Source organism: Echinops telfairi, unplaced genomic scaffold, assembly GCF_000313985.2.
Source record: "Echinops telfairi isolate 266 unplaced genomic scaffold, ASM31398v2 ScPeMD7_7469;HRSCAF=8507_0, whole genome shotgun sequence".
Lineage (NCBI taxonomy): Eukaryota > Metazoa > Chordata > Mammalia > Afrosoricida > Tenrecidae > Echinops > Echinops telfairi.
In genome coordinates this window covers 65,644,707-65,658,922 of record NW_022111372.1, presented here as the reverse complement: position 1 = coordinate 65,658,922, position 14,216 = coordinate 65,644,707, and the positions used below count along the sequence as shown (strand labels likewise).

At 35.8% G+C, this 14,216-nt stretch overlaps 1 pseudogene; it reads left to right on the top strand.

Moving 5' to 3' along the window:
• Nucleotides 1-5,082: 5,082 nt before the first annotated feature.
• The window catches only part of LOC115873529, a 23,332-nt pseudogene continuing 14,198 nt past the window's right edge, over nucleotides 5,083-14,216 (top strand).

The window sequence follows — 14,216 nt, the reverse complement described above, 5'->3', positions numbered from 1 at the left end:
TTTGGTTTCCTTTACATACACTTGTAATCTATAATAAAGGCTGTAATTCTTAAGCTTAACAGTAAGTGCTTCAAGTCTGCCTCACTTTTAGCAGCAAGATTGTGCCAGCTGCATACTGAAGGTTGTTAAAAAGATGTCCTGCACACCTGATGCCACATTCTTCTTCCTCTAGCCCAGATTGTCTGATTATTTGCTCAGTATGTACATTGAATGTATATGGTGAGAGAATACAGCCATGAAACACACCTCTCTTGGTTTTAAACTATGCAGGTTTCCTTTTTCTGTTTGCTCAACTATCGCTTGATCCATGTACAGGTTTCACATGAGCACAATTACGTGTTCTGTCATTCTCACTCTTCTCAAGGATGCCCATATGTTTTTATGGCCCACACAGTTGAATGCCTTTGCATAGGCACTAAAACACAAACAAATATCTTTTTGGAATTCTCTGATTTTAGCCAAAAGCCACCTAATGTCAACAATGATATCCCTTGTTCCATGTGCTCTTCTGAATCTGGCCTGAATTTCAGGCCGCTCCCCGTCAATGTACTACTGCAACTTTGGTTGAAAGATCTGCAGCAAAATTTTACTTGCATGTGACATTAAGGATGTTGTGACTTTGTTCGGTAGAGTTGGTTCTGACTCATAGTGGCCTTATGTACAACGGCACAAACCCCGCTGGGTCCTGCACCATCCTTGTAATTGCGCTTACGTCCGAGCTCACTGTGGCAGTCACTGTGTCATTTCCTCTCATCAGAAGTCTTCTTGTGTGCTGTCCTTCTACACAGGGACTGGCCTCTCCTGACACCACACCCAAATTATGTGAGATGAAGTCTCACCACCTGTCCCTGTAAGCAGCATTTCAAGACAAGCGTGTTTGTTCTTTTTAGCAATCCCTGACACTTTCAATATTCTTTTCCAGCACCGTAATGCAAATGCATTGATTCTTCTTCAGTCTTCATTATGAGACTTCCACATTTCACATGCATGTGAGGCAATTGAAAACACCAAGGCTTGGGTCAGGCACACTTTTGTCTTCAAAGTTACACCCTTGCTTTTCAACACTTTAAGGAGGTCTAATATACCTGATTTATCTAGTACATTCTTTTATTTCTTGACTGATGCTTCTTTGAGTGTTAATTATGGATCCAAGCAAGATGAAATCCTTGATGACTACAACCTTTTCTTTATTAACCGGATCTTAATTATTGATCCAGTCTTGAGGTCTTGTTCATATTGAGTGTAATCCACACCTAAGGTTGCAAACTTGATTGTCATCAGCTAGTTATTCAAGTCCTCCTCAGTTTCATCAAACAAGGTTGTTTTATCTGCACACCATAGATTATACTGCAGAGTATTTTCTTACATCCACTTTTGTCTCTTCCTTCTTTCCTATCTTCTTAAAGACCTTTTCCTTTCTTCATGTCTGATTTTCATAATAGTATTCCATAACTCATCAGATCTTCTGACATTAGTGCTCATGGTGTTAAATGTGTTTTCGAGATTTTCTCCAAATTCAGATGGATATATTTAAGGTCATATTTGGCTTTCATGGGACGACTTGTTTTAATTTACTTAAAATTTAACTTGAACTCACATATGACTATTTCATAGTTGGCCCCTTGCCTGGCTTTAGCTGTTGACATTAACCTCCTCCATCACCTCTTTCCAAAGATGTAGACAATTTGATTTTTCTGTAATACATCCGGTTAAGCTCACATGTACCATAATCACTTGTGTTACTTAAAAATTATATTTGTGATGAAGAAATCCTTCAACTTAAAAAATTCTCTCATGACACCTCCAGCTGTGATTCTATCACCAAGACCTTTTTTTTTTTTTTGCATCCAGTGTTCCTTCCTTTTTGTTTCCAACTTTTGGATTCCAATCACCAATAATTATCAATGCCTCTTGATTGCAAGCTGTATCAGTTGCAGAATGAAGATTTAAATACTATTTTTCAATTTCTTCATCACTAGTTTTAGAGTTCATTACTTCTGTGTTGATGTGTTCTACTGTAGTAGCTTATTTTCTGCTGTCATGCTGGAAGCTATGTCACCGATATTTTCAAATACCAGAAGGGTCACCCATAATGGCAGATTTCAGCAGAACTTCAAGAATAAGAAAAGACTATGAAGAAGGGAGAGGCTATCCACTTCAGAGAAATTAGCCACTGAAAACCTTATAGACACCATCAAAATACTGTGATATACTGAAAAACCTCGTTAACAGCAGCACCTTTTCAGAGGTAGTGTCAGAAGTAGCGCCCCACCAGTCTGAAGGCACAGAAAGTGTGACCTAGGAAGAGCTGGCTTCTCAACATAGAAGAATCGCCTGGCTGGAGGAAAGCCTTGGGAGTCAGGCTTCAGAATCCTCATTTGCTGGTGGGTCACAATTCAATATGAGAAGAAAGACCTAAAAATATTTATTGAGAGAGTATGAATCTAGGAAAATTGGAAGTTGTGAAAAATGAAATGAAATACATGAAGAGAGATATTCAACGGTTAGTGAGCTGAAGTAGATTGATGTTGTTTGGTTATGTTGAATCAGAAAATCTTATTATTTACTCTTCTGGGAGTGAAAATTCATAAAGAATGCATTGCATTCATCATCGAAAAGGAAATTTCAAGAACTTATCTTGAAGTACAACGTTGTCTGTTTTAACTCATTGTCCTCAAGTTGATTTGGACTCATAGCTATCCTATAGGATAAAGTAGGACTAACCGCTGTAGATTTCTGAGATTGTTACTCTTTATGGAAGTAGAAAGCCTCACCTCCCTTCCTTGGCTGGAATTTTAGAATGGCTAGTAGTTCATACCTGCTGACTTCTTCATTAGCATCCCAATGATACAGGATAATATTTATCTGTATACAAAGAAATCCAGTCAATGCAACTATTTTTCACATTTAGGGAATTATCTTACCTAGATCTTAGCCAAGCTGATGAAAGCACTCACTGTTCTATAGCAAGAAATTTAGAAAACAGATACCTGCCCAACAAACTGGAAGACACCCATCAATGTTTGTACCCATTCAAGGGAAAAATGATACAACAGAATATGAAAATTATAAAATAATTCTCTTAATATCATATACAAGTAAATTTTGATGATTGTCCATCAATGGTTACAATGGTACAAGTAGCTGCCAAAAATTCAGGCCGGATTCAGAAGATGATGTGGAACAAGAAATACCATTATTGACATCAGGTAAGTCTTGGATAAAAGCACAAAATACCAGAAATGTGTTTGTCTGTGTTATATCGACTATGCAGAGGTATTCAATCATGCGAGCCATATAAAATATGGATCAACTTCAGAAGAATGGAAGAAAATACAGAACACTTAAGTGTGCTAATTTAGAATTTGTCCATCGATAAAGACAACTTTGTGAACACAAGGGGATATCACATGGTTTAAAATCCAGAAAGGTGTGCATCACTGTTGCAATCTCTTATCATACTTATTCCATCTGTCTGCTGAGCAAGTAATCAGGAATAATGCATTACATATAGAAAAATGCTGGAACAGAATTGGAGGAAAGCTTATTAACCATATGGAATCACACTTTTGCTTGCTGAAAGTGAGGAGGAACTTGAAGCACTTGCTGATGAAGTTCAAAGATTATAGCCTTTTGTATGAATTACTTTGAGGACCCAGGTGCACCTGATCCAAACTATGGTATTTTCAATACCCTTATGTGCATGTAAAAGTTGGACCTTGAATAAGAAAGAATGAAGAAATATCAATGCATTTGAATCATGATGCTGATGAAGCACAGTGAATATTCCATGGAATGCCAAAATAACAAGCAGATCTTTCTTCACAGAAGTACAGCAAAAATTCTTCTCAGAAGCAAGAATGGTGAGCCTTCGTCATGGTATGGGAATAGACCAGCCCCTAGAAAAGGACATTATGCTTGGTAAAGTAGAGGGGCAGTGAAAATGAGGACGACTAAGACCAGATGGATTGATGCAGTGGCTGCAGCAATGGACTCAAATATGAGAAAAGTTGTAAAGATGGCACAGGACTAGGTGGTGTTTCATTGTGTTATACATAGGGTGCTACGAGTTAGCACCTAAAAACAACAACTAAGAATTTTACTGGTTGGTGTATAAATTTTAAAAATAGAAATATTGATTGAATTTCCTTGTATGCAGATACATATTATCTTATCAAAAACAATATTTTCCTTCAATATAGAATTTAAAATCTCATTTTTGATACTGAATGAGATGCTTTGTAAATATTTAGCATTCTGTGAATATAAAAGCATATGATTACTTCAAAATGGCAAATATCAGACAATTTCAGCTAGGGCCTAGGATAAAGATATCTAGACATTCAATTTCACTTTGCTGTTTTCATTCATACTTTTTACATCCAAAGTTCCCAAAGTTCCAGATAAATGCTTGGAGCTGTTTCTTCTAATTTTGAGTCATGTCCCATCAGTAAATGAAGTTCTCAAAGATTTTACTCAGTTCGTGTCACTATGGTCAGCTCTATTTTGAGAAGGTAGTTTTTCTTCAGTCTTATTTGGATTACCTCCTGAACGGAGGGCATCATCCTCAGGCGGGATATCTGACAATGATCTGGAATTCGTAGATTTTCCATGCCTAATTCTTCAGAAGTAGACAGACTATTCCTTCTTAGTAATCTGCTTTTAATTTGGAAGTTCTACTGAAAGCTGTTCACTTTGGGTGACCCTTCTAGATTTTGAAATACCAGTGACATACTGTGTTATTCTGGGTAGACTAGAGAAACAAATTCATCGACACTCATATGTGTATAAGAAAGAGCTTTCTATAAAGAGTAATTATACATTAAGAAAACATCCCACCTCAGTCCAGATCAAGTCTATAAGTACAATATATTAGCGCATATGTCCTATACCAATCTATAAAGTCCTCTTCAGACTCATGAAACACATGCAATGACTCTAAATGCAGGAAGATCACAGGTCTCTTGGTGGGAAGTCTTTTGGATCCAAAGGCATTGTAAGTATCTCAGCATTGGCAGGAGTCTCCATGTGGCTCCTCCAACTCAGGGCACTAGCAAAGTTCCATGTGTCTTGTAAGCGGCAATGTCTCCCGAGGAGTCAGCGTGTATCTCTCCAGTGAGCTATTTATCTCCTTAGCCCCTCCAAATGAAGTCATCAAGCTGCCATCTGATTGACATGCTAAACTCCATCCCTTTACTCTTAATCCTTTAGAATTGACAACAGATAATGTAACTACCACACATACCTACAGCATCACAGCAACACACAAGCCACCCAATTACTACATACGTACTGCAAAACAAGTGGTGCAGCTATTGACCTATATGGAACAATTGAAAAGGCTTGCTGAAAGTGGTTTGAAATCCTGAGGTTAAAAGACTTTATAATCTTCTATTTTAAATATGAATAACAAGTTAGTAGCATGTGGGTTATTAATGACCCTGGAAAACCAGAGCAAGTAGAAAAAACAAAACAGTAAAAGATGTTACAGAAGTGTGATTGGATAGGAACAAAGCTACAAACCTTTCTCCCAAATAAAAACATGAATTTATAGAAATTTAAATGTTTTGACAATTAAAAAAAATAATATTTCAAGTTACAGCCTCAAGCTTTTGAGTGATCAATGTAAACCTAAAAATCTCATAGACAACAAAGAACAATTAGCTTGCATAGAATAAAGAGAAAAAATAAGGTTGGCCTCACATGTTTCCTCTGTAACACTAAATGTTGGGAGAGAATAGAAATACATTTAGGTAGATTAGAAGTGGACAAGGTTTATCCCCAAGTATGATCCCCCAACATAACTGTTTTGTTTTGGAAAGCAACAGAAAAAAATTTCTCCAATATAAAGTAGCTCAAAAAACTACTCGCTAGTTAATTTAAAATCATATGGTCAATAAAGGAATAAACATTTAAATTCAAACAGGATAATTATGATGTGAATAATCTTGTATGTCTTAAATTATGTGATTTGGGTATGATATTTTGATACCCAAAGTGGAAAATTCTAGCTGAATTACTTATTTTCTGGTATATTCCACAGCTCATGTGTGATGTTTGTTCCTCAGTTTTTCTCACTTTGCCTTTATATGGTCCCCAATACTAGAGCATTTTTAATTTTCTAACATTCCTCACTATGTGATATAGATGTAATTGTTTATCATGTACAAATATTGAATTACAGAAGACAGTATTGTCATACACCAATGGCTAAACCTTTTACGGTACTTGTTTACTCTGCCCTGAGATTCACTAAGCATAATGCTTTAGTTTCTTTTACTAAAAAATCAGACCTTCAATGAACAACACAATGCCATCATTTCATTGCCTATAAAATGAAGAAGTAGGTTTTTGCTTTTTCTAAAACTCATATTGAATGGCAAGTATTTGGATGTTTTTAAATTGGAAATTGCTAGTATTTTCCATAACCAAGTTCATTTTTATATCACCATCCATTTAAAATCAACTTATGAAATAAAAATTAAAACTACTTTATACTTTTGAACATATGAAATGATTATGAGAAAGCATATTGAAATAGTAATGCATCTCTAATTGTGATGCATAATATCTTTATCGGTTTAATATTTTTCAAATTACTTAAGTGATGATGTTTTATTTAAAAAAATAAAGGTACTGTTTTTAAGGATTTGAAAATAGAATTTCATTATTCCATATGATTCTAATTATATGTAAAATATGCATAGCAACAGGACTTGCAGGACATGAACATGAAATGTTAAGTGTCTGTGATGACAAGAGATTTTTTTCCTGTCTTCTGTCTTTCTGTGTTTTCAACTATTTTGGAATACACATTTTATATTTGAATGAAAAAATAGAAAGCATTTTTTAAAGCAGCATATTAAAGTAAATAGCTTCCAAGGAAATTAAAAGTAAATATTCTAGGGAAACCAAATGAAATATATTACTTCAAATTTGAAGACTTATAATCAATCAAACTTGAGAGTGGAACATCAAAAAAACATTATAGCTGATTGAAGAAGTGTTAGAAATTTTCCTCATAAGGAGAACATTTTTAAATATCATGTGAAAACAAGGAAATGATAAAGGAGAAATTATATAGTGGAATACAGGAAATATATTAGCATGACTTGAAAAGGAAGTTATTGAAGAACCATAATCCTCTATGGTGATGGGCTAATGGTTTTTAGAAGAAGCAGCTACGGTAACATAAAAACTTACTGGAAATTTGGTTTATGAGCCACTGGAATACCTAAATGCTAATAAAAATATTTTGAAAATGACAACTAAGTATATGCACTATTTACAAATAAGTTTAACTGTTTTAGTTAAAATAATGATCTGTTTAGTATGTTTTTAAAAGTATTAGAATAGATGGGCTAGAAATGGAGAAAGATATTTTAAAGATCAGTTCATTAATTTAGCAATACCAAATTAATTATGAGATTATCAATTACAAAAAGTGTTAAGTAATTTTGCAGAGTCTCTATTGTAGAAAGAGCATGTTTTGGGCAAAAGGCCAAGCATCTTCAATAGCAGGGTTTTCTATGCATATTAAAGTTGGGGGGAAAGGCAGGTAAGGTGGTTCCCAGACAAATGAGAAAAGAAGCCTCCTTAGGCAGAGTTAAGGTCATCCATGGCCCCGGATGCCGTATTCATGAGAAAAAGTAAAAATAAAATACGTGATGCAAATCAAATTAAAGTGATTATTATAGTTGTCTTGTTACTAACAGATGTAATATAAGGGGCATGCGGTGGCATATATCAGTCCAAAATCCAACAGGAAATAGATAACAGAGTCAAAGGGACAAAATTGAACAGCGATGTTCATAAAGATGTATTTTACAAAGGTGGGGTAAAAGTCAGAGGAAGCCAACAAGGGCCAACACAGGTCTACCAAAAATCTGAAAAGGTAAGGAAGTAAACTTATAAGAATCAAAGAAGAAAGTTCATTATAATAGAAGTTAAGAATGGAAACATCATCAAACTATGGACTCATTAAGAAGGGAAAAATCAAACCAAGTCCACTAATAGGCCAGAGGATGTACACTGGTACAGGTAGGAACTGGAACACAGGGAATCCAGGATGGATGATCCCTTCAGGACCAGTGGTGAGAGTGGCAATGCCAGGAGGGTGGAGGGAGGGTGGGGTATAAAGGGGAATCGATTACAGAGATCTACATATAACCTCCTCCCTGGGGATGGACAACAGAAAAGTGGGTGGAGTCCTCGGACAGTGTAAGATATGACAAAATAATAATTTACAAATTATCAAGGGTTCATAAGGGAGGGGGGGAACAGGCAGGGAGGGGGAAAAATGAGGAGCTGATGCCAGAGGCTTACGTGGAGAGCAAATGTTTTGAGAATGATGAGGGTAACAAATGTGCAAATGTGCTTTATACAATTGATGTATGTATGTATTGTGATAAGAGTTGTATCCCCCAAGTAAAATGATTATTAAAAAAAGCTATAGTGTCTGGTGTCGTTTAGTCTTCTTCATGTGTAATTGTAATCAATACTGAAGGTTGCAGCCCATGATCTTGATCAGCAACTGCCAGTCTTCTTCATTTTCAGCAAACAAGGTAGCGTCATCTGCATATCACAGGTTGTTAATAAGCCTTCCTCCACGCCTAATGCCATATTCTTCTTCAAATAATACAACGTCCCTGATTATTTCCTCAGCATAGAGAGGGAATAACTAGGGTGAGAGGAGGCAACCCTGATGCACACCTTTCCTGATTTTAAACCATGCAGTCTTCCCTTGTTCTACTCTCACAATTGTCTCTTGATCCATGTCCAGGTTTCACATGAGCACAATCAAGTGTTCTTGAATTCCCATTCTTCTCCAGGCTATGCATAGTTTTTATGAGCCACACAGTCAAATGCTTTTGCTTAGTTAACAATATATAAATAAATGCCTTTCTGTTAGTCTCTGCTTTCAGCCAAGGTCCATCTGACATCAGCAATGATATCCCTTGTTCCATCTCCTTTTCTGAATCCATTCTGAACCTCCGGCAGCTCCCTGTCATTGTACTGCTGCAACCATTGTTGAATGATCTGAAGCAAAATTTAACTAGTTATAATAATGATATTGTTCTGTAGTTAAAAAATGGACCTCTTTTAGTCAATTGGCTAAATAGCTATCTTCAATATTTCCTGATATAACACCAGAGAGTGTGCCCAGTGCTTTATCAGCTTGCTGAAAATTTTGATTGATAGTCCATCAATGTCTGGGAACTTGTTTTGGGATAATGCCTTCAGTGCAATTGTAACTTCTTCCTTCAGTATCCTTTGTGCTTGCTCATATGCTACCACTTAAAATGGTAGAATGTCAACTAAATTTTTTTTCTGGTACAGCAACTCTGTGTTTTCTTTCCATATTTTATTTGTGCCTCCTGCATTATTCAATATTTCATCTAGTGAATCCTTCAGTATTGAAAATCAAGGTTGGAATATTTTGTTCAATTATTTCAGTCTAAGATGTGCTGATCTTCGTCTTAATTTTTGGTTTTCTAACTCTAGGTTTTTGCACATTGAATTACATGATTTTACTTTGTCTTCTCCAGGAGCACTTTGAAAATTTCTGTTTAGCTCTTTGACTTCCTAAGTTCTTACATTGCCTTAGCTACTCTTTGATGAAGAGCCAAGATTCAGAGTCTTTTCTTACATCAGCTTTGATCTTTTCTTTCTTTCCTGTCTTTTTAATGACCTTTTGATTTTTAAAAAAATGATCTCTTTGATGTCCTCCCACAACTCATCAGATCTTCTGTCATTAGTGTTCATTATTTTAAAATCTATTGTTGAAATGTTCTGGAAATTCAAATGGGATATACTCAAGGTTGTATCTTGACTCTCATTGACTTGATTTAATGTTCTTAGGCTTCAGCTTGAATTTATATATAAGCCATTGAGGGACTGTTCCATAGTCAGCCCCTAGCCACTTATTAGCTGTTGATATTGAGCTGCTCCATTGTCTCTTCCCACAGGTGAAGTCCACCTGTGTATTTCTACGTATTCCATCTGGAAATGTCCATATGTATAGTTGACATTTGAAGGGGAAAAAAAGTATTTGCTATGAAAGGTTGTTGGTCTTGCAATTTCATTTCATTGTAGTTTTATTTCCATCACCAAGGCCTGATTCTCCAACTACTTTTACTTCCTTGCTCACATCTTTTGCATTTCAATCACTAATAATTATCAATGCATCTTGACTATATGTCTTATCAATTTTAGACAGAAGACATTGGTAGAATTTTTCAATTTTTCATCAATAGCTTTAATGGGTAATGCATAAATTTGACTAATTATTGTATTCATTAGATTTCCTTGTTTGCACATAGATATAATCCTATCCCTGATAGCATTCTACTTCAAGATAAATCCTGAAATATCCTTTGTGAGGATGAATGCAATGCCATTCCTATAGATTGTGTCAATGCCAATGTAATAAAACATATGATATTAATAGCAGTCCTCTTCAGCTCAAAATCAATTATGATATTGATCTTTAGATGGTCCATCTCATTTTTTATGACTTCCAGTTTCCTAGATTCATAATTCATGCATTGCAAATTCTGATAATTATTAGATTTTTGTCACTTGATAGCATCATTTTGAGTCATTCTCCATCAGCCCCACGAAGCTTACGAAGGTGTTACTACCACAGGCTTTACTCTACTCATGCCGTTGTGTTAAACTCTACTTCAAGAAGGCAGCTCTTCTCAGTCATATTTTGATTGTCTTTGATGTGAGGGGCTCATCTCATGACACTATCTCTGACAACATCCTCATTCTACTAATTAGGCCTTCAGTACCTGAAATGTTTTGCTTCTATCAATAAGGTTTTCAAGTGCTAATTTCTCTCACTTGGGCATCTTATTCCTCTTTGTAGTCTGATCTTCATGGAACCTCTGCTGAAATCTGATCACTGTGTGTGAACTTGCTGGAGTTTGAAAAACAGTGACATATCTTACAACCTCTCACAACACACAAGCCACTACAACATGACAAACTGAGAGAAAAGTGGTGGCATAGATAGATAGATAGCTAGATAGACAGACATAGATATAGATATGCATACATACTCATAGGGGATATACACACATATGAAAGAAAGAAAGAAAGAGAGGGGGGGAGGGAGGGAGGGAGGGAGGGAGGAAGGAAGGAAGGAAGGAAGGAAGGAAGGAAGGAAGGAAGGAAGGAAGGAAGGAAGGAAGGAAGGAAGGAAGGAAGGAAGGAAGGAAGGAAGGAAGGAAGAAAAAGAAAAAAGCTCACGTGGGCAGAGCTTTCATAGTACGCATTTTTCACACCTGGTGAGCATGAAGTAACTCACTATGATTTAGTGCACCCAGTGGCTTCACCTGGGAAGTTATCTCTGGTCTCAGTGAATTTTATTGTAAAAACAGTTTCATTCGAACCTTGTTTGTTTTGATGGCTGATTTGAAAGAACAGTGTGTTGCAATGAAATATTGTTTCCTGCTTAGGGAAAATGTCACAAAAACTATTGTGATGTTCAATGAAGCTTACAAGAATAGCAGTATTGGAAAAACTGAAGTGTACATGTGTTTTTCTCATTTCAAAAAGGGTGAAATTGTGATTGATGACAAACCTCTTCTGGAAGTCTGACAAATACCCAAACAGACAAAAATGTAGACAAAATTCATGCACTTGTGCTCAAAGACTGACGACAGACTATTGAACAGAGAGGGAAGTTATCTGGACTATCTTAGGGATTGGTTCAGTGATATTTTCTAATTAAAAGATCATTTTGGGGGGCTCTTACAGCTATTATAACAATCCATACATCGATTACATCAAGCATATTTGTACATATGTTGTCATAATTATTTTCTAGACATTTATTTTCTATTGAGTTATTGATATCAGCTCCTCCCCCACCCCCTCTTGACCCCTTGATAAATTATAAATTATTATTATTTTCTTATCTTACACCAACCACTATTGTGCTTCACCCGGGGTTTCTGTTGTTTGTCCTCCTGGAGGAGGGAATGGGAGGTTTTGTGTTGATCATTGCAATTGGTCCCCCCTTTCTCCCCTTCTCTCCCCACCTTCCCCCTACCCTTCTGGTATCACTACCCCCATTGAAACAGAATTAACATCAGGGATTAAGTATGCAATTAACAAATATAATTTTAAAAAATTATATTTGAAAAGTTTAGTTCTCATGGGGGAGTTATTAAAAAATCTATTTTAATTCAAGGAAAATAACTGAGGTATTGAAGCTGGTCTTAAAATCTAGTGTCCATCTTATTTTTCAAAGTACGGGACAGATATTCTGTTAAATTAAAATGATAACAAGACTAATACATATGGAACTGCATCATCAAAAACTAAACAGAGGAGACTAAAGAACAAAAGTATTTAAAAATCTTGAATGAATAAGGAGAAAAACACAGAGAGATAATATGTTTCACCAGTAAAGGACGATAAATTGGTTATTTTGATAATTAATTATTGAGTCTATTTTTGAAGAGGTGTTGTTGACTGGTACCATAAACACTTCTGAATAAATTTATGAATTAGGACTCCATTCATGATCTTAAGTAGCCTTTAAAATCAATTATTTTCACATCAATGGACAAACAAAACACTATGCTTTCTACTCCTCAAGTTTAATACATCTGTAGTGGTCACTGTGAGTGAGAAACAATTTGATGAAAAAGTGGTTGTGGTGGTGGTCTAGACTTGAAAGTGAAACTTGTCAATAAAATATACCAACAACAAAACCCAATATGAAGTCAATTTCATTCATGTGTTAGTCTGGTAAACTAGGGAAACAAATCCATAGAAACTCATATGTATAAGAAAGAGTTTTATATAAATGGTAAGTGTACATTAAGAAAGCATCCCAACCCAGTGCTGCCCAAGCCCGTAAGTCCAACATTATTAGTTCATATGTCTGACACCAATCAACAAAGTCCTTCTCCATCTCACAAAACACACACAATGATGCTGACTGCAGGAGGAAGCCAAATCAGTGAGCATGTAAGCATCTCAGCGCTGGCAAGGGTCTCCACATGGCTGCTCTAGCACCCAGGACTGCATCAGGGTGGGTCCATCTGGCTTCTCCTCAGGGATGTCTTGCTGGAAGTGAACCTTGCCAGCTGAAGCAGGGAACTGGATAAGGCAGCTGCACCCTGGTCCGACCATCAGAAAGCAAGAGACCCAAGAACTCAAAGGCAAGGCTCACTGAGCCATTTATCTCTCTGCCCTTCCATTAATCTCCCATGTGTTTATTGGTCAGGTTGGCACAATAAACCTTAACTATCTCAATTCATAAGATACTTCAGTTTTATAAAGACACAGGTATTTTATTGCTGCATTTTTCTTTTAAAAACCCCTTTCAAACAATTGCTTAATGATAGTTTTATTCCAACTTAAAAGCATAGTAAAAATGGTTACGTAGTGAAATTTAGGTACTCTTTAACTTTGGTTTTATGGGAATATCATGCTGTTAGAGGAATCATTTTGAATTATCTGGCTTGTGATAAATGTTACTTTGCAATAAAAATCCTGAAATTTCCATAATACAGTAAGTGTTTTAGGTTCAACAGACATGTAAATGTAAATATTTAAATTATAGGCAATAGAATTTAGCAGCTAATTTGAACATCTGTTTCTTTCCTTTGGTGAAATTAAGGATGGGAAGAGAGGAAACAGTTTTCTAAATACTCTTTACTATCCTCATTTTAAAAATCCTTACAAAGTGAAAGGAAGTATGGATTTTATGTTATTAGTATTATGAATAAACTATATGACCTGCGGATGGGTAAAATAAACACACACAAAAACCTGATTCATATGCACAGAAAACAAGTCCTATCTAGTTATTTGTTCCTATTTCGAATGAAGTTTTATGTTTTCCTTTGCCATTTCCTCTGCCATTTTGCAGAACAGCCATGGTTACTTCTGTATTAATATCATCAAAAGTAAATTGTAACAAAGTAATATTTTTTCTAAATAGTTTCAACATTACCAAAAATTTCAAAGATGACTATGGTTGTGAATTTTCAGAATGGAGGGGGAGCCAAAGCTGAGGTATAAGAAGGAAAAAATAATCATTTATAAAATGAGACAACAGTTAGACTTTGAAGTATTTGTACGGTCTTCTTTTTTCTCCGTTTGGTGTCTATCACTATCAGAGAGGCAGCATAAGCAATTCCAAGGAGACAGTCATGGGACCAATGGTTCCAAAGTGGTATTGCACAGGAGGA